Here is a 19,352-nt window from a genome sequence, read left to right as displayed (position 1 = left end):
AAAAAAAAAAAAAAGCTGCAGATGTGGTTGGACAACTGTAGATCACTGTTGAACATCCAAGTGTGGCATTGCATGCCCTTTAAGAGAGAACCCATGATAGAATTCTTCTTCTTAGTTAATGTGTGTCTTTCTTGTTTGTGGAACAACATATGTTCCTATGTGTTTGTTGTAGCAGCAGCAGCAGTTAGTAATATTGCACCTTTTTCCCAGTCTAGAACACAGTGCGGCTTTCAAAGGTAGCTTTAAAAATTTAGAAATATAATTAAAGCATCAATAACATTAAAAGCACTTGAGTACAAACCAATAAATACAACAGCAACAAATATAATCAAGACAGGACAAGCTCTTTCCCACTCAGCAGTTAGCCCTTAAAGGCCTATTGAAACAAAAGCTGTCTTCATTATGGAATGATAGCAAGGAGGACATCAGTCTAAACCAGGCATGGGTAAACTCGGGCCCTCCAGGTGTTTTGGACTTCAACTCCCACAATTCCTAACAGCCGGTAGGCTGTTAGGAATTGTGAGAGTTGAAGTCCAAAACACCTGGAGGGCCTAAATTGGTCCATGCCTGGTTTAGTCCTGATGTCCTCCTTGCTTTCCTTCCATAATGAATTCTGGGAGTTGAAGTCCAAAACACCTGAAGGATCCATGCCACGTTTGCCCATGCCACCAAGAAGGCCCTCTCTCAAGTCCTCACCATACATATTATACTTGTGATGGTAATAAGACAAAGAAAAAGCTCAGCCCAGAAGATTTCAAAACATTGGCAGGTACCTTTGGGAGAATACAGTCCTTCATATAAATTGGACCTGAGCCATAACCGATGCTTTGAGTTGTGCTGGAAAACAGACTGGTAGCCAGAGGGGTGGTTGTGTTCTTGGTTAAAAGCAGAGCGTTTTGCTTGTACATTATATGAAGTTGCTTTACAAGGGCATGGTTCCCATGTCGACCTTTGGCCACATCCGAGGTGGCTCCTAAGTGGGCTGGATGTGTTGTGGCAGGAAACCAGTTTGACAGGCCCTCGGCCAACTTTGGAGCTGGAATGTGGGCAGGCCAGTGAATCCGGGCAGGGAGGGACCCAGGCCTGGCTGGAGCTGCGCCAGGCCATGCATTTGGACAGGTGGAAGCCCCCCTTGCAGCCTGGATCCTCAGCCCCAAAGTGGGGAAGCTGCAAGTTGCCCTGGGTGATGCCAGCTGGAGCCAAGCTGCTTGCGCAGAGGGTGGCCTGCAGAGTCGTATCATGGTGGAGGTGGGGAAACACAGCCTTTGAGGCTTTAACCCTTTGCAGCCCCTTTTCCGCCAGCTTTCTGCTCTGGAGTTGCTTAATTGCTACCACTCAGGGTTTGTTTGCTCTGCGGGTTGCTGAGCCCCAGAATTCCCTCTTTTGTCATTGAAATCTACCAGCTGCTCTCATGTAGGTCAGTCATTTGCATAACAGTTTAAACGGAGTCCCTGAAGCATTTGCACCTGCAGCCCTGGCTGGCTGGCAGGGTGTCTCCCCTTTAATCCTGCCTCTCTGTTTATGTGGAGCATTATGTGGGGAGGGCCAGAGGGGGCTGGGCCTTGAAGGGAAGGTGTCCTATGTGGGAGGCAAAGGAGGCGAGAGAGCCTGGAAGGATGGGCTTACACCGCACTTCTCTGGGGAGTTTGCAGTGCTTTGGAGCTGGAATCTCTAGAACAGCCCTTTCAACTAGGACTTCCCCATGTTGAAGATGGTGGGAGTGATGGCTGAGAGATAGTGGCAGGCCTAAGGCTCAAGGCTGTGTAAAGTCTGATATAAAAGGCATGGGCAAACTTCAGCCCTCCAGATGTTTTGGAATTCCAAAACACCTCGAGGGCCAAAGTTTGCCCATGCGTGAGATATAAGCAGCATATCATGGGTAGCTGCTAGGATCATGCTTGACTTTGGACTTTGAAGCTTTATGGATCCCATCGGAAGAAACCAGGAAAGCCCAGGACTCTCCTAGTTGTTTTATCTGGCCATATTTACAGGATTATGGTCTCTGAAAACACCACGCTGTGTGTGTGTTTTCCCAGGAACTCCTCCTCCATGAGATTTTTGCTTTGGCAGAGTTTTCAGTTCCACACCTATCTGGCAAACTCCTGTTAACAAAGGCATATTGGTTCATATCTGGAACATAGCGAAGAGGGTGGGGAGAGATGTCAGCCTTACAGCATGGTTTTTTTTACAGAGCTCAATGAGAAAAAATGTGAAGGGAACCGCATTAACTGCCACACCTCTCTGGAGCTAAAAGGAATGAGGCCTTCTTCATTCATGGGCAGGTGGAGCAAGAACACCTTTTCTGCTAAATCTGGGTTATTTCCAGGGCTTCCCCAAAACTTTGGTCAATGCCAAACACACACATGTTATGGCTATAAGAGAGCATAAGATGGCTATGGAAAACCTCTGGTCTGGGATGCACCCTCATGTGCAGCACATCTGATGGAGACTGGATTCTCAAGGCCTAAATAGTTCAGCAGGAAATAAAGAATATGAAAATGAACAAGTGCTATCACACAGCTATGAGAATAGTTCAAGCAATAGTAACACAGGAAAATCCACTCCTCCTAGCCTTTCTCTCTTTTCCAGCTTTCAGCTGCCCATACCAATAACCCCATCAAATAATGTTTGACCATAATGCTGACAAGAACTCCAAAACCCATTTGCCTTGTTGCCAAAAGTCCAGAATGTGAAGTTTGCCTTTAGCCATAGAAAAAGAGGGAGACCTCACTCCAGGTAGATAGGGGCAGTCATGGAAGGAAGCTATGGACATCCTGAGTTTGAAATACCTGAACTGGGCAGTGAAGACCTCTCATCCATAGGGTCAACATAAATTGAAATTGTCTTGATGGAAAATAACGACCATTGCAAAACTGTTGTATTGGGCAAGGACATGGGTTGTTCAGAGCTGACCAGTAAATTACATCCATTCCAAAACTAGTGTGATTTCAGAGCAGCTTTTCTGCCCTAAGTTGGGTGGAGGCCCTTGTGCTTTCTAGTAACTACTAGCTGTGGTTTGGGACCAAGGACAACGAAGAAGAAGAATCTCCAGCCAGATATCTTAGAAGAAAGGCAGGATGCAGTTTTCAAGTTGCCACTAAAACTAAGGTTGTCTGTGAATATGGGAGATGTAAAGATAGTTTTAACCCATTTCCCTAACAAGCGGGGATGGTTATGAAGCCTTTTAGATATGCATCTTGGCAGCTCAGTTGTAGCTGTAAGAGTCTGCACCAACACAGTGAACACTGCATCCTGTCGCATAACAGCTGTAGGGGTGGCAGTCTTTTCTGCAGGGGCTCCAGGAAGGATGTTGGCTTTCTAGGCAGTTGCCTCTTCCCTGCAAGCTGCCTGGAGCTGAGTCTTGATAAACTCAAGACTCAACATGGAAGCACTGTAAATTGAAAACCACCTTATTGTTTTATAAAAAGGCAGGAGTGGGAAATCCCTAATCTTTTCCTGAAATAGTATTGTGCCTTGTTTAACATTAGGCAGTGGGAGAAAAATAGGTTGTTTCATAAACTGTGGCAAGTTAGGAGCTTAAGAAGAGGCCTGCTAGATCCAGCCAAGCGTCTGTGTCATCTAACACCCTTTCTTCCACATGGTTGAATGGAAAACTTGAGAAAGAGGGCCTTGTCTGACAGTCTGAGATTTAAACTCTTGTCATCTTTATCACGTTCCATCTTGCCACCCTATTTACATCAAAGCCCACATAGACCTTTTCCTATTATTTTACCTGGGCTTTTGAAAGGTGGCATCTTACAGAATTTTGTCCTTTATGTTTGGAGATGAAAAAGGAAGGGAGCCGGAAGATGAGGAGATGGGTGGATGTGTGCCTTTGTGGGTGGTGTGGTGCAGCCTACGCAGCTCTTTTATTAATTTATGTTTGCTTTATTGATTAGGACACTTTGAGCCAAGGAACTTGGGTCAGTCTCTTGCTCTTATTAAATGGCACGTTATTGTAGCCTTCTGTTGCAAAACATTCTGAGATTGCCAGGTTGCAATCCTTTGGCTCTCAGGTAATTCTGTGGACCCAACGCTGTGCCAGAAACCTTGCATCTCTCTGCCTTGAAATGAGAAACCCGCAGCCATAGGAACCTGCTTGAGTTGCAGAACATCCTGTGCCTTGGAAGGGAGCGTGTAAACTGACACGTGGCGTCATTACCCCCCTGTGTGTGCAATGAGGAGGCAAGCGGTTGCTACCGCAAGTCATCCTTTGAGTAACTCAGGAATTCCAAACATTTCCTCTTAGAAAAAGGGGAGGGCCAAAGCATCCAGACGTGTCCAGACAAGTTTGGGGTTCAAGAGCCAGGGCTGACATGGAGGTCCTTCTCGGCCCCAAGGCTGTGATACTGGGATGTCACCTTGTGACCGTTGTTCTCCTTGTCCACTCCCATGTGATTCACTTTCGGAATATGTTCAGAAGCTTTCATGGAAGCATCCATTTACATCTGGGTGAAACTTAGGTGTGTCTCCACTCCCATGGTTTAAAAGAATTGCATTCTTTGGAGTGGCTTCAGGTCCTGTCTCAATCCATGTTGTGATCCAAAGTGGCCATCCAAGCAGCATTTTTCCTCTGCGTGTTTGGTTCCTGCGTTGCAGGAGCAGGTATACTTGTGGACCTTGAAACCTGTGGATGGCTGCATTATTCATATTTATCTTTTTAAAGCTTTTGAGCACCTCTTACACAATGCTTCAGAAATCCTAGAACAGGAAGGTTAAGCTACTCAAAGTGGAGTGTTCCATTAAGCAGTCTTCGTAAGTACACGGTCCCTCTTTCCCAGAAAACCCTTATGACCTTAGCAAGGAACGCTTTGACTGCAAAAAGGCACAGAAGGCTAGAATCTTGACATATCTCTTTACAGCAGATCTCTTCTTAATCACTTGTTTGGTCATCTCTGGCAGCCAGAAATCTCATGCAGGTGAGTGAATGGGATTCTGTCCAGGAGGAGGAGATGGGAGCTACATTCCTTCTTCAGTAACCCACCCAGATTGCCTCCTTGCCATTGAGGCAAGCACTCCAGCTCTCCATGGCCAGTGCAATAGCCAGGCACACAAATTACAATCAATGTGTTATTTTTTCTAACCTGCTTTAAAAAACATGCTTTTTATTCGTGGGAGGGCTCATCCTTGTGAGAGATAAGGAGGTCACTAATTTCTTTTTCATGCTGGTGACTTTTAGGGGCTTAGTAACAAGACTGATTTACAGCAACAGTGAGTCCCCTTTCTACTTCATTGGTTAAGACATGCTTGAAATGACAGGGTAATTTGCTTCTCGACATGGCGAATGCCTGCCTTGCACACTGTTTCTTGCGCACTCGGGATCCTCTACCTGAACAGACATCTCAGTGGGCCTTGTGAACCTGGCCATGCTGCTCGGGTCTAACATCACCCCAGTGTTTGGCTGTGCAGTAAATGGCACAAGTTCAAAGCAGTGCCAGCTTCTCTGCCTCAGTTCTGTACCATAAAAATTTGCATGTATTGCAATGTTACTGCTGTGCCGTTGCAACCATAAATGGGCAATGTGCGTCTTTATGTACCTTCTGCCTAGTTTGGGATTTGGCCCTGCTCCATTATTGTTATGTTTGACACCATCAGTATTCCCAGTATTGTCTGGAGTAACAATAGATGATGCACTCTCCTGCCACTAGGTTAAATTCTAGAAGCTTTCGGCTTGCTGGAGATGAGCCGCATGCCAATGTACACTGCCACCCCTTTGCTCTCTTTGCAGGCAGAATGTGGCTGGACCAGCCAGAGACATCAATTCATGCTTTGTTCACCATGACATCCGAACCTAACCATCTGGCTTATCTCTCCCCTGACAAGCCAAATAGATGAGCTTAGAGCAAACTGTGGGTTCCCTCTGTGATTTGGAGGAATGGGGTGGGGAAGGCAAGCTCAATTGTTCAGTGTGAAGATTGTGGTAAACAAACCATGGGGAGAAGGCTCGTGGTTTGTTCAGCTGCTTCCACTTGCAACAAGAGCCACCAGGCATCAGCGTGCGGCCTCACCCCTCATCTGCCAAAAGTATTTCAGAGGTCTAGCATGCTGTTGCGCATAAATGCAGTCAGAGTGACTCTCCATATAGACTGTCACGTAAGTCAACATTGTCTCACATGCTCAGTTTCCCTGCATTGCTCAACTTTATGTGGACATAAGGGAAAGAGAATCACCATAGATTCGAGAAGGTTCTGATGATGCAAGAGAAGAAGCGTGTGGTAAGTGGTGTGCCTTCTCCTCCTCCCCAAAACCAAGAATGGAATTGGGATGATCAGTGATGCTTGTCCTTCGTGTGGCCCCTCCCCAGACCTTGCATCTCCTGATAACTCTCTGCTTCAGATAGGAAGAAGTTTATCTTCTGCTCAGCAAAGTACTTCGTTTCTTAGAAAGAGAGCTTTCTTGGAATTTGACGTCCGCGAGCCAGATCTAGGAGCTGGCTGGCTTCTCTCCAGCATTTCTTTGTGCCTTTAAGCATTCGGCATCTGATTCCAGCCTTCCCTTCTTCCTCTCAAGCTGTTTCATGTTTTTTGACATTTACTTTGTGCCAGTAACTTGCTAGGTACTGGACAGAACTACCAAAACAGCAGCACAGCTCTTGGCTAGCACAGTTTCATACTAGGCAAGATGAGAAGGAGGAGGTCCGTGTCCCAACCCTTATCTACATGCCCCTTTTCAAAGGCTCCTGCCTCTCCTCCTGAGAGGCTTCTGTTCTTCCACCACGGTCAGGTTCCCTCCGCAAAGGTCACTGTGTTTTTGATCACTGTAACCACGCCACTCTTTGCCCCGTGATGCCTTTGTGCCCATGAGCACAAAGGCATCATGACTCCCCCATTACTTCCAGGCCTTTACACATCTGTGTCCAAATGGTACATTTTAAAAGGCCTTGTAAATCATTCATTGTATGCTGATAATCTCCCCACAAGAGAGCTTTCTTCCTGTTGCAGGTATTGTTTCTTTTAAATGTACAGCCCTGTGGAAGTAAGGCCTCATATGTACATAGCTCAAATGCATAAGTGGGGAACCTTCCATTGTATGATGAATGCTTCAGACCAGGAGGTTGTTAACTTGGCAATTGCCAGTCAGTATGGTTATTTGCATCCTTTCTCTCTCAACAATCTGCGTGGGGTGTTGTTGTTGATGCTAATTGCCATCATTAGCTTCAACCTATGACAACCCTATGAACCAGAGACTTTCAAAAGACCCTGTTATTAACATCCCTGCTAAGGTCTCCTTTGTCTTCCATTAAATCCCCTTTGAATCCTTCAAAAGGGCTTACTAATGTACTTCTCCTTTTCCTTTGCCCTTTCCAATCTTTCTCCCCTGTCATGTTTGAATTTTCTCTAATGGGAGAAAAATTGGTGTGAGGTGAGGTCTTGATGCAGACACATTAACAGCAATTGGGTTATTTATCAGATGGCGAGAGTGACCCTCACTTTCTCAGTTTCTTCTGGCACGAGAATGGGTTCCTCAAGAGTGGTAGCCAGGCTGATTTCCTTGGGGCAAACAGGGTTTGGACATCTCTTTTGTAGGAACATCAACTAAGGAGGAATAACCAAGTTAGACCATCTCAAGCATCTTGAGCAGAAAGCATCTTTGTGTCATCCTGGGGAAATGGTGGCCATAGAGCGATCTCCTGCCATGCAAGAGTACACAACTTGGCACACTTGAAAGATGGATATCTGACCTCTGTCTGATTGAGACTCTTCCACTGTTGTTTGTCTCACAGCAAGGAATACATCTTAAGGTGTGGGTGGGATCTCCTTCCTTGTGCTGGGCATCAGTCCTTGAGATGACCCGCTCTGTTCCAAAATCATCATTCTCAGGACCTCCCTTGAAGCAACTCTTCTGTTAGTCCCTCCTTTAGAGGCAGCAGTCAAAGGCTGCTGGGGAGAAGGTGGGGTAGATTCTGGGAACAATAGGGTATTGTTAGGAGGAGCAGCCCTACAAAGGATGGGCTCTCCTCCTCTTGTGCCACCTCCTCCCTTTCTCCCAGAGACAATTGTCTATTGGTCTCAAGAGAACAAAGGGCCGCTCTTCCCTTTCGAAAGCAGGGACAGTCATGTGGAGGCAGGAGGGAGCGGACCCAAGGAGCAGGAACAGGGCAAGCCACCCTCTTTTCTTTCTTCCAAGCCCAAAGAGAGGAAACAGAAAACAAATGGCCTTAGGAAATCTGCTCTTCGCAACAAAGGTCTGGATATTGCCTAGAAGAGGAGCCAGATCTGTCTGTGGTAATTAAAAGGCAATTTTTGCCGCAGCATTGTGGGAAAAAAACATTAGTTTATTGTGGCAAGAACAGCTGTCACAAGGACAGCCTCCTTTATCAAATGCCCAGGGATATTTTGCATTTCTCTCCCATTTTCTGGAAAAAAACAGAGAGGATTTTATTTGTGTTGCTTGGCATATCCGTTTTGTGAACTATTCTTCAAGCCAAAATTTTAGTAATTAATATTTTTGAATAAGCAAGCTGTTACAAATATCTTTTTGATTTTCCTCCAATATTGGCAGCCCTTTTCTCCTTCTCCTTTTCAGTGAATTTACATATTTCAATATAAAAACTTTTGCAAGTTTTAAAGAATGTATCTGGGAGTATATATACATGCCTGCATGTCAAAGAAAAGATATAGTATGGAACATAGGGCCATAATGTGGGTGGCATGTCTATTTAGTTTGGAGTGACAACACGGATTATACCACACTGGATGCTCCTTTCAGAAGCAACTCTGCCCTCTTCAGGTACTGCAGGGTTGTTTCGTGACATACGATATTTCGTAGAATCCCAGAGTTGGCCATCCAGGCCAACCCCATTCTGCCAGACAGGAAGACATCATCCATGCACCCCTGACTGGTGGCCATCCAGCCCTTGCTTAGAAACATGTAGAGAAGGAGACTCTATCAGAATCCCAGGCATATTCCACTTCATATTCCACAACTCCTGCCATCAGGAAGTTCTTAATGTTTAGCTGGAATCTCTTTTCCTGCAATTTGAATCCATGGCTTATTATGTTCTAGTCTGTAGAGCAACAGAAAACAAGCTTTCTCTTCTCCAAGCCAAACACACCCAGCGCCTCAAGCGGCTTGGTTCCCCAAATCTTTGACCATTTTGGTCGCCCTTCTTTGGACGCCTTCCAACTTGTCCATTTCCCTCTTGAATGTTGGTGCTCAGAACTAGACACAGTGCTATTCCAGCTGAGATCTAACCAGAGCGGAAGAGAGTGGAGCTATGACTTCCCTCGATCTTGACATTTTCCTCCTATGGATGCAGCCTATACAATTGTATTGGCTTTTTTCTTTGCTGCATCACACTGTTGACTCATATCCAGCTTGTGGTCTACTAAGACTCCTAGGTACCTTTATCACGGACAACTTTAAAGCCAGGTGTCACTCATCCTATACTTGTGTGATTCGTGTTTTTTCCAGCCGAAGTTAGTACTGTGCCTTTCCTTTTTTGGTAACCTCGGAATTCTCCTGTGTCTTGGATTAGGATCTGTCCAAGAAAAGCTTTTCCATCTTAAACCAGTTTTGTAGACTGTTCCCTTCCTTTGGGGAAGTCCTTCTCCCTGGGTACAAGGCAGGCCCCTATGGAAACCTCCCTGCGCTTTTAAAAAAAAACCCCACAGAAACAGCGGAGACACATCCATCACTTTGCCAAGAGTCTGCTTTGAGACTAGCAGATGATCCAAGAACTCATCCTCCTTGATCTGCCTAAGCATGTGTGCATGGGCTTTGGTGATTTGTCTTCCATATTGTTTAAATGTGTTGACCTGTGTCAGCATAGGCAAATCCGCCATTCCTTTGCCAGCTCACATATTCCTGAGCTGCATTAATGCCATGTTGTCTTGCCTATATAGTCAGAGCAGACAAGCAGGGCTTTAGAAAGTGCAGCTCCTGTTTCCAGGATGATCCTGATCTGATGAGAAGAACTTGCCGGCCCCCCTCCCCTGCCTATTAAACCACACCTTCTCTCTTTCATTTTTAAAGAGAGTCAGAACACTGCCGTTTCCAGTGACAGCGCAGTCCCCGGTGCTGCTTTAATGGTTGCGTCTCGCAGGGTTATGTAGGTCAGTTTAATATGCTTTCTTAGCTCGGTTATTCCCCTCTCTCCTAATGAGCATTTGGTTGCTATCAGGGAAATGTGATGGTAGGAGAATAACAGCATAGCGTCACTGGGGGACGATGAGCCCAGCGCTTGGCGGGTCATCCTTCTTCCGCAATGCATGCGGCATCAACTCTGAATCACCTTCTTCCGAATTTCAGCACAGCAGTTTCTTCCTTAATTGGATAATAACCATTCTCTTTCAAAAAATGGAATTTTTCTTTTTCCAGAATCAGGGAGGCCTGGTCTTGTGCATTATGATGTCGGCTGATGTGAGGGAGAAAAATAGTTTTATTCTAGTAAAACCTTCATTTTGATGTCCGTAGACACTAGTTCCCTTTCACATCAGGGTGTTTCCAGTTTATTTTGTCGACCCTTTGAGGTATACACTTGTGCATAAGTCAGTCTCATGGATAAATTGAGGGAAAGTTTTAGAGCCAAATTTATGAATTTTGATACGACCCACAGATACGTGCAAGATAATTCCCCAGAAAAGGGGAAATGCCAGCAGAAGTTGACCATAGAAAACATAGAAACCATTTTAATCAAATCCACAAATAATCAAATCTGCTGGAGTCAGGCACTGAAATGCGAAGGACTGACAGTACAGTAGTTTCTTGTCGATGATGTTTGTTCATGACAATTTAGAGAACTTGCTTAAAAGTGCACAGACTGGCACTTTTAATGCTAAAGAAACGGGCAGTTCCTCATTCAGCTTTCTTTCCTTTAGTATGCATATCTGCAATTGTCTGCATGTCTGCAATTGCATTAGGCTTTGGCATCTGTCCAGCCTTTAATGAGAAATGGACTTTTGAGTTCAGAGGAAGACCGAGGCATTTCATAATTCCTCTAATAATAGCCACAAGGTCTACCTTGTCAGCCCTTACAAGTGAAACTAGAGGGAGATCTCTTCTGAGTGGGGTTTTGTGATGCTGCAGAGTTCTTGAGGGGTTGTTTGTTGCTTACCGTCAGCATCTGCTGAGCTTAGAGGATCCATCCCTGAGGTATCAAGTATTTGGCTGAAGCCAGGAAATACTGTACATTGTGAATGGAAACATTTTTTTTCTATCAAGAGATGTTGACTCAGTTGTGGGGTGCTTCTTCCATGGTCAGACATCTTTGAATCTTTTGCTCCCTCCTCAGTAGGCCATCCTTTCAAATATTTAAACATGGCTATCGTGTTCCCTTCTCAACTTTCTCTTCTACAGGCTAAACATACCCAGCTCCCTAAATCACTTCTCACAGGGTTTTATAGTTTCCAGATCTTTGACTTTTTTGGTAGCCCTTATCTTGACACCTTCCATTGTGTCCATTTCCTTCTTGAATTGCTTTGCCCAGAATTGGACAAAGGGTTATTATTCCAGGTGAAGTCTGACCAAAGCAGAACAGAGTGGGACTATGACTTCCATCTGTTTAGACCAGGCATGGGCAAACTTCGGCCCTTCAGGTGTTTTGGATTTCAGCTCTCACAATTCCTAACAGCCGGTATTGTGGGAGTTGAAGTCCAAAACATCTGGAGGGCTGAAGTTTGTCCATGCCTGGTTTAAGATCCTCAAATAGGGTCCATTCCGCTGCATCCGGTTGCCCCTTAGCTGCCCCAGTGCAATTCCGTGATAACCTCCAGGGAAAGCATATAATAAAATCACCTGGAGGACCTAGTAAATTCCTAGTGAGAACCTTTTCTTCTGGCCACAGATAAGTGGAACTGCAGGCATGGGTTCTGCTGTTAAGGGGTTTTAATGTACTTGTAATAATATTCAGAAAAAAACTCTTTTTTAAAATAGCAGATACTTGTACCTAATATAGAGAGCCTTAATGCCCTAAAATTGTCAGAAACCCCACCTGAAACTGAAAACTAAACAGAGTTGGGCCTGGTTGATACTTAGGTGGGGGCTGGTTTCAAAGGAAAGTAGTGGCAAACCACCTTTGGGTATTTCTTGTTTAAGAAAGCCGTGTGAATTACATGAGGTCATCATAAGTCAACAGGCGACTTGAAGACACATGTATCTGGATCCTATATGTGTGTGTGTGTGTGTGTGTGTGTATCAACAGTTATCTCTCTTTTGCTGAATGAAGAATTGTTGTATCTTCAGCCTCTCTCACACACTCTGCACTATTTATCACTTTCTTTACCAAGTTCAGAAAAATCTGTTTCAATATCATCATTTGAACAGATTTTTTAAGTGAAGGATTGCTGCAGCATGAGAATCTGGACAATTGTGGATAAATGCAGATGTGTTTTTCTGCATGTCCTTGTGGAAAGCTTCCCATGGAAAAATACAGCATCAGAAAAAATTTCCACTCTCCTCCTCTTCAGACAGCCAAGTATTTTTTGCCAGAGCTTTCCAGGCAGTGTCCAAAGGCAGGCTGCATCCTTTCCAGGGCTGGAGATTCCCCACTGCCCTTCCATTCAGACACATTTGCAGCACACTCACGTCTCATGGCCATATTTCTTCCTCTTGCTACAAACATGGCACCTTGAATGGTTTCCAATAACTGATAGATTTAGCTGGCCAATGGGCACTGAAAAATGGATCTGTAACGCTAGACTATAGGGAGAATATAGCCCACGGATTTATCCCTAGTGATCTGATAGCTGAATTGAGAAGGTCCATCTTAATAAATGAATAAGTGGGGATCTCACTTCCCAGGAAAGTCTGAAATCCATTTTTCCTTTGCTCAGCTTTAAATATTAAACAATTAGCTCTGTCAGTCGTTAGGAGTTCTTCACTTGGAGGGGAAGATTTGCCCCAGACCCTACTGTGGACACATACACCATTAAAGCAAGGTCAAATACCCCTCCCCACTTTGAGAGGAAATGCAGAGGGAAATTGAAGTGTTTGGATTAGTATGGAATTCCGGAATGCTTGTTGGAATTTCACAAAATCCATTTGGGTGGTTTCTGAGTCTGGTGATGATTTTAGCATCCAGAAAAGTTGGTCCCTGCAGCCAAATGCAGTCCATGGGGTGCAATTTGTCTACCCCTGAAGTTAAGGAATCATATTTTACCTGGAGGTCCAAATAATAAGACCTGAGTAAGAAGCCATCTCTTTTATTACAAGGAAGAATCTCAGCCTCCCTAAGAAGCAGACAAAGGAGCTTAGCCACTTAGCAAGGAGGCCAAGGCAATCTGCAGTGTGTCCCCCTCTTTCCCATTTTTGCTAATAAACAAACGTGTGTGTTTTTTTCTGGTGAATTCAATGGCTGAAGAAAAAGGTGCCATGATGGTAGAAAGCACCAAGTGCAACATTTTCAGTTATCCTCCACACAGGAGCCAACTTTACCTACTTGGTACATTGAGTTCTTAGTTCTTGGGAAAAGAGTCTTGTGCAGCATAGGTTGGACCTAATAGATTGCAGAATGAATTGATGTCTTCTTCATCAAGAACATGTCTTGTGGGACCAGTGGAAGATCATTGCAACCATAGACAGCTGGATTTGTGAAAACGGTATAGACTACATAGCACATTTCCTTCCTGATCTGAAGACTGTGGATGCTGTGCTTCATATAGAGCACTGCTTCTTAAATTGTTGGTCCCAGCCCCAAATGGGGTCCCCTTTGCTCAACGCAGGGGTCCCGAAAAATTTAGCAACAGTACATGGTTACCGAATGCCACCTAGTGGCTGTTTTAAACGTTTACATGAAAATGTTGTGCAGTGTTCACAGTGGACTCTGCAGAAGATGCTTTAGTTGTACTTCATGAAAAGGAATATCTGCCTATATCACAACCCTTGCAAATGCTGGTTTGTTATCTGTAAATGTTTGAATTTTATACCTATTTCATATACTCATATACCTGGGGTCATGTAAAAATATCCTAAGCCAAAAAAGATTCCCAAGTGCAAAAGTTTTAAGAATCCCTTCTCTAAATGGCCAGAGTCCTGGAGCAGAGCACCAATAATCCTCAGCACCAACAATGTTGAAAACTATCGCCAAGAGAACTTGGCAACCTGGTTTGGGTTGCCAGTCAAGACCTCCAAGTTCGCTTACATCATTGTGATGTAAATGGAAGGGTGCCAAGAAAGTCCAGCAAAGTCACATTTGATTTCAGTCGAGGAAATGCTTCTGGAATGAGAGGATTTTTAAAAAGGAAGTTGAAAGTCAAGAGGGTCAAATTTCTCCAGAATGCTTGCGGTAGCTTTAAAGCCGCAATAATAGAAGCACAGCATAGGCGGCATACCAAGGGCCAGGAACCTAACCACAAAGTCCAGGCAATCACCAGCGTAGTTTACATGAAGTGTCAACAGGAGAGTTCCTTCCAAAATTAGAAGTCCTGCCCAAGTGGGAAGAACAAAAAAAAAATCCCTTGGCAAACAATATGGGCTGCAAAATACAAATAAACTCTGTTTGCGTAGCAGATTGCTAATAATTTTCAAGACTGGCAGTTAAAACTTGAAATGCATCAGACGTAGAAAATGAACTTGGAAGGCATTTGGACCAAGGGAGTTATTTTAAGTAGTAAAGGAGGATGAGGTTGCAGAGAAGCTAAATAAATTATTTGCATCACTTTCCACTGCAGAAAATGTAGGGCAAATAACCTGTGCCCAAAGTGATGTTTTCAGGTGGGAGATCTGTGCAGCCAAGGCAAAGATAATAAAGGAAGAGATTTTAAATCTTAGGGACCTATTAAAATGAAAAATTGTGAACATGATATCTCTAATTTTCTAAGAAAAAAAATGTAACTTTTCCTGCAATTCTAGGCCACTGCTTTTTGAACTGTGGGTCCTGACCCCAATCGGGGTCCGCTTTGCTCAACGTTGGGGTCCTGAAAACTTTGGCAACAATGAAAGGCTTCTGAACGCCACCCATTTACACAAATCTGTTAGCAAGAACATTCAGTGTTTTCAGTGAACTCTGCATTAAATGCTTCAGAAAATGTTTGTACTCCACAAAAAGGGAGATCAGCCTGTTTTGCTAGCCTTGCAAGTACTGATTTCTTTTCAGTAAATGTTTGATTTGTATACCTATTTTATATGCCTATATACCCGGGGGTCCCGTAGAAACTTCTCGGGCGGAAAGAGGTCGCGAGCGGAAAAGTTTAAGAAGCCCTGATCTAGACCAGAGGATTGAAAAATAAACCAGCATGACGTCATTTTTAACAAGATGCAAGTGGGCTGGAGAGAAGGGAGATGTGGAAAATTACAGCTTACTGTTTGTTCCTGATGAACTTCTGAAAAGTAAAAATATTTGGCATATAGAAGACAATTTTTGCTGAACAAGATCAACATGACTTCTGTTAAGCATGTCCTGTTTCACATCCCTTTTAGTATATCAACAGTCATGGGAGCAGGATAGAGCCAGTTGTTTATTTGGAATTTCAAAAGGCCTTTGACAGCATCCATCACTTCTGAGCAAACGTGGCAGTCATGGGACAAGTGGAGAGGCAGAAAATGGTAGAAAGAGCAGAGAGAAAGAATAAATGATAGCAGAGACCTTGAAACAACGAAACATGTTTATTACCGTTACTTTTCCATAAATGACTTTCCTTTTGGGTTGAACAGTAAGGTGTCTGATTTGCTGATGACATACTCTTGTTTAGGACACTTAAAGGGAAAGTGATAAGAGAATGTTTCCAAGTGAGGAGTGAACAGTGAAATGTAGTCCGTTGTAAGCAAGTGATGTGCATTCATGCAAAAAAGTCTTAATTTTACACATAAGCAGACGGGAGCTGAGCTGGCTGCCCTTAACCAGCAAAGAAATCTTGGAATTGGGGTAAATTGCAGGATGAAAAGGTCAACCCAGATCACTGGGAAAGGAATAGAAAATATAACTGTTAGTATCATAAAGCTTTTATACAAATCTATAGTATGGTCATGAGAGGAATGCTTTCTATATTTCTTTTTCCATCAGACCTGGAAGTGGGTAATTTAGAGCTGACAAAAATTGCAGAAGGATGAAACTGAAATTATTAAGAGACTGAAGCAACTCCTCAGTGCGGAAAGGTCGCAACATTTGGATTTCCTTAACGTAGATTTTAAAATATCAAGAAAGAAGAGCCATGATAGAAGTGTAAAGCAGTAATGCTCAGTGCGGAAACATTGGCTAGGATGCTTTTGATCCCTCTATTACAGAACTGTACTCGAAGGCACCAGAGCAGAAAGGTTGGAGGTTCAAAACTGATAAAAGGGGAGCACTTCTCTACACAATCCCTAGCAAGACGATGGCATTTTCCACCAGACGATGGAGAGGAGGCTCACAACATAGATACCTTTCAAGGGGGGAAACCTAGTAACTCAGATGTCTTTTGCTGTTTGTATATACAGGCTTATATTTTAACTGTTGTTTGACAATAGTTGTTACCCACAATGAGCCTGTATCTACAGTATGAGCCCCCTGAGTCACCCTTTTGGATGCGGCTCCCCACCACCTCCACCTCCCAAGCACCATCTCATACTTTCTGGTTGGTGGACCTTGTGAACCAGCAAGAAACAAAAGAGGTGCCACAAACCCTGAGTAATATAGGCCCCACTCTATTTTATTGAGTTGCCCGGGAAAGTCTAATAAAGATTGCGATGCCTGTGGCACTTGGCACATGATATATGAGAAATGCCAAGGCCTATATTGTCGGGGCAACCCTGGGATCTGGTTCTTTCTTTCTTTTTTTAAGTGCTTCTCAGAGTCATAGAGCACAATAGATGGAGCTCATTTCAGGCCCCTTGTGCCAGCTGGTGCTCTGGCAACTCGAGGCATGGGGCCAGAACAGCGCATGGGTCCAGGCAGGCCCTGGCGTCAGTAGGGACTCCCTTGTGGCCGTTTCGGTTGGAGTCAGATTGCAGAAAGCCCAGCCTGTGTGGCCTGGCAACCACTTTCAGCCATGACCAAAGGGATGAGGTTAGATTCAGCTCGGAACAAGAGAGGGACATAAGAGTCATGTTTATATACTTGAAAGCATGCTACATTGAGGAGGGGCAACCTTATATTCTGCTGCTTCTGAGACTAGGCACAATGGATCCATGGATTCAAATTGAAGGAAAAGAGATTCCACTTCAACATCAGGAAGCTTCCTGGCAGTAAGAGCTGTTCAACAGTGGGATATCGTGCTACCTAGGAGTCCAGTGGAGTCTTCTTCTCTAGAGGTTTTTAACCAGAAGCTGGATGGTCATCTGTCAGGAGGGCTTGGATTGTGCCTTCCTTCCTGGCAGAAGGGGGTTGGACTGGATGACCCTTGGGGGTTTCCATCTTTGTTTTTACTTGTTGTAATGGCAGCTTAGAGAGCCCAGGCATTTGGTAAAGTGCTGCTCAGCAGGGAGGATCTTCCTAGCCTCCGTGGTTGAAAACTGTAAGAGACTGTTTTATTTAACAAATCTGTAATCCTTTCATCAAGACCAATTGCGGTGGTGACGACTTATGACGTTTCCTGGCTGCTAGCACACTGAGCTCCTTCTTTTTCTTTTTCCTGGTCTGATTCCTATGCCGAACCATTTCAGACCTGCTTCCCATCCTATTATTTCTGGGGAGGAAGGAATACCTCCGTCTTGTGATACGTCAGTGCTTCTCAAAGTGATGGTTGTGTGGACCAAAACTGAACTGTCAGTCCGTAATGAGTATTTATGAAAGGGACACTTATAACCAAATGAACACTAATAGGGCAATGATCCCTTACACACTAGAAAGGGGGGAATTCAGATAAGATAGTTTGAGATGCCCTGCTCTGTGCGCATGCATGCACAGGCATGCTTTCAAGTGTCAATAAGATGGATTTCCTAGGGTTTTCTTAAGCAAAGACTCCTCAGAGGTCGTTTGCCATTGACGTCCTTGACATAGCCTCCGGTCCTTGATGTTCTTTGGAAGACCCTATCCATGTCCCTGACCTTGTTCAGCTCCCAGAATCAGATAGGATCTGGCATCTTGGGAGTTGTAAGGCTCTTCTCCATGTCTAATTTGGCGCCAGGCCACTCACCCCCTCCTTCAGTTATTTTTATGCTACACTAAAAGGCATCCCTTTCAGACCCTGTTCTTTTGGGCTTCCTCTTCATGCCTTCCTCCTTCTCTTCTTTGTAGGAGAGATGAGGGAGGGAGACAGACCAGGATTATTCTCTGATGCAGAAACATAGAGGAGGGGAGGGACCCTTGTGCATTTTATAGCTGAAGAAATGACAGTGGTTGTAAACTAATGGGGAGAAGCCTTGCTGGTCTTCTTGGCACTGGTCAGGCTAGATGCTAGATACCATTGGTAGCTTTGCTGTGTGTCTGCCATCGTTCCTTAGCGGCCTTCAGGAAGCCGGTCAGCCTGCCTTGCTGAAGTGTGTCCTTCCAGAGTGACAGCTGCAAGTTACATTGCAGTGTGGGCTCTGGAGAAGAGGGGTGGAGAAAGATAGGGTCAGCCATCTGTGTTTTTCCATGCTATTTACACGATCGATGCCATCGCTGACCTGTCCTGAAGAGAACAATCCCAAGTGCAGTCACACATGTGTAGGTTTCGCGTATTTACAGATTTAATTAAAATGTTCTCTGTAGGTCCTCCACTATGACTCTCTTATTGTCAGCATTCAGCAGAAATTGATTATAAAATCATGCAGAAGGACCCAGAGATTGGGGTTTGTGTGTTTTCTGGGCAGTATAGCCATGTTCCAGAAGTATTCTATCCTGACGTTTCGCCCACATCTATGGCAGGCATCCTCAAAGGTTTTGAGGTATGGAGAAACTAAGCAAGGAAGGTTTATATATCTGTGGAAGATCCTGGGTGGGAAAAGAACTCTTGTCTGTTGGAGACCAGGAGCCCCGGCGGCGAAGTGTGTTAAAGCACTGAGCTGATGAACTTTCAGACCGAAAGGTCCCAGGTTCAAATTCCGGGAGCGGAGTGAGTGCCCGCTGTTGCTCCTAGTAGTTCGAAAATATGCCAATGTGAGTAGATCACATACGGGAAGGTAACAGCGCTCCAGGCAGTCATGCCGGCCACATGACCTTGGAGGTGTCTACGGACAACGCCAGCTCTTCGGCTTAGAAATGGAGATGAGCACCAACCCCAAGAGTCAGACATGACTGGACTTAATGTCAGGGGAAACCTTTACCTTTACTGTTGGAGACCAGTGTGAATGTTGTAATTAATCACCTCAATTAGCATTAAATGGCTTTCCCAGTGTCACCTCCTGGCCTGGGATAATCCTTTGTTCAGAGTCATTAGCTGCCTCTGATTAATCCATGTCTGGAATTCTTCTGTTTTTAGAGTGTTGCTCCTCATTTACTGTTTTGATTTTGGAGTTTTTTAATACTGGTAGCCAGATTTTGTTCATTTTCCTGGTTTCCTACAAAGGTTTTCTCC

General features: G+C 44.5%; 2 protein-coding genes across 4 annotated transcripts in view; one reads left to right on the top strand and one right to left on the bottom strand.

Annotated features, from left to right (window-relative positions):
• bcl2l1 (BCL2 like 1) overlaps positions 1-19,352 on the top strand; it is a 53,619-nt gene that overhangs the window by 27,185 nt on the left and 7,082 nt on the right. The window lies entirely within an intron of this gene.
• Positions 1-19,352, bottom strand: part of tpx2 (TPX2 microtubule nucleation factor) — a 112,199-nt gene that overhangs the window by 92,623 nt on the left and 224 nt on the right. The gene's annotated exons all lie outside the window — the stretch shown is intronic.

Source organism: Anolis carolinensis, chromosome 4 (assembly GCF_035594765.1).
Source record: "Anolis carolinensis isolate JA03-04 chromosome 4, rAnoCar3.1.pri, whole genome shotgun sequence".
Lineage (NCBI taxonomy): Eukaryota > Metazoa > Chordata > Lepidosauria > Squamata > Dactyloidae > Anolis > Anolis carolinensis.
This window is presented reverse-complemented; position numbering and strand designations above follow the sequence as displayed.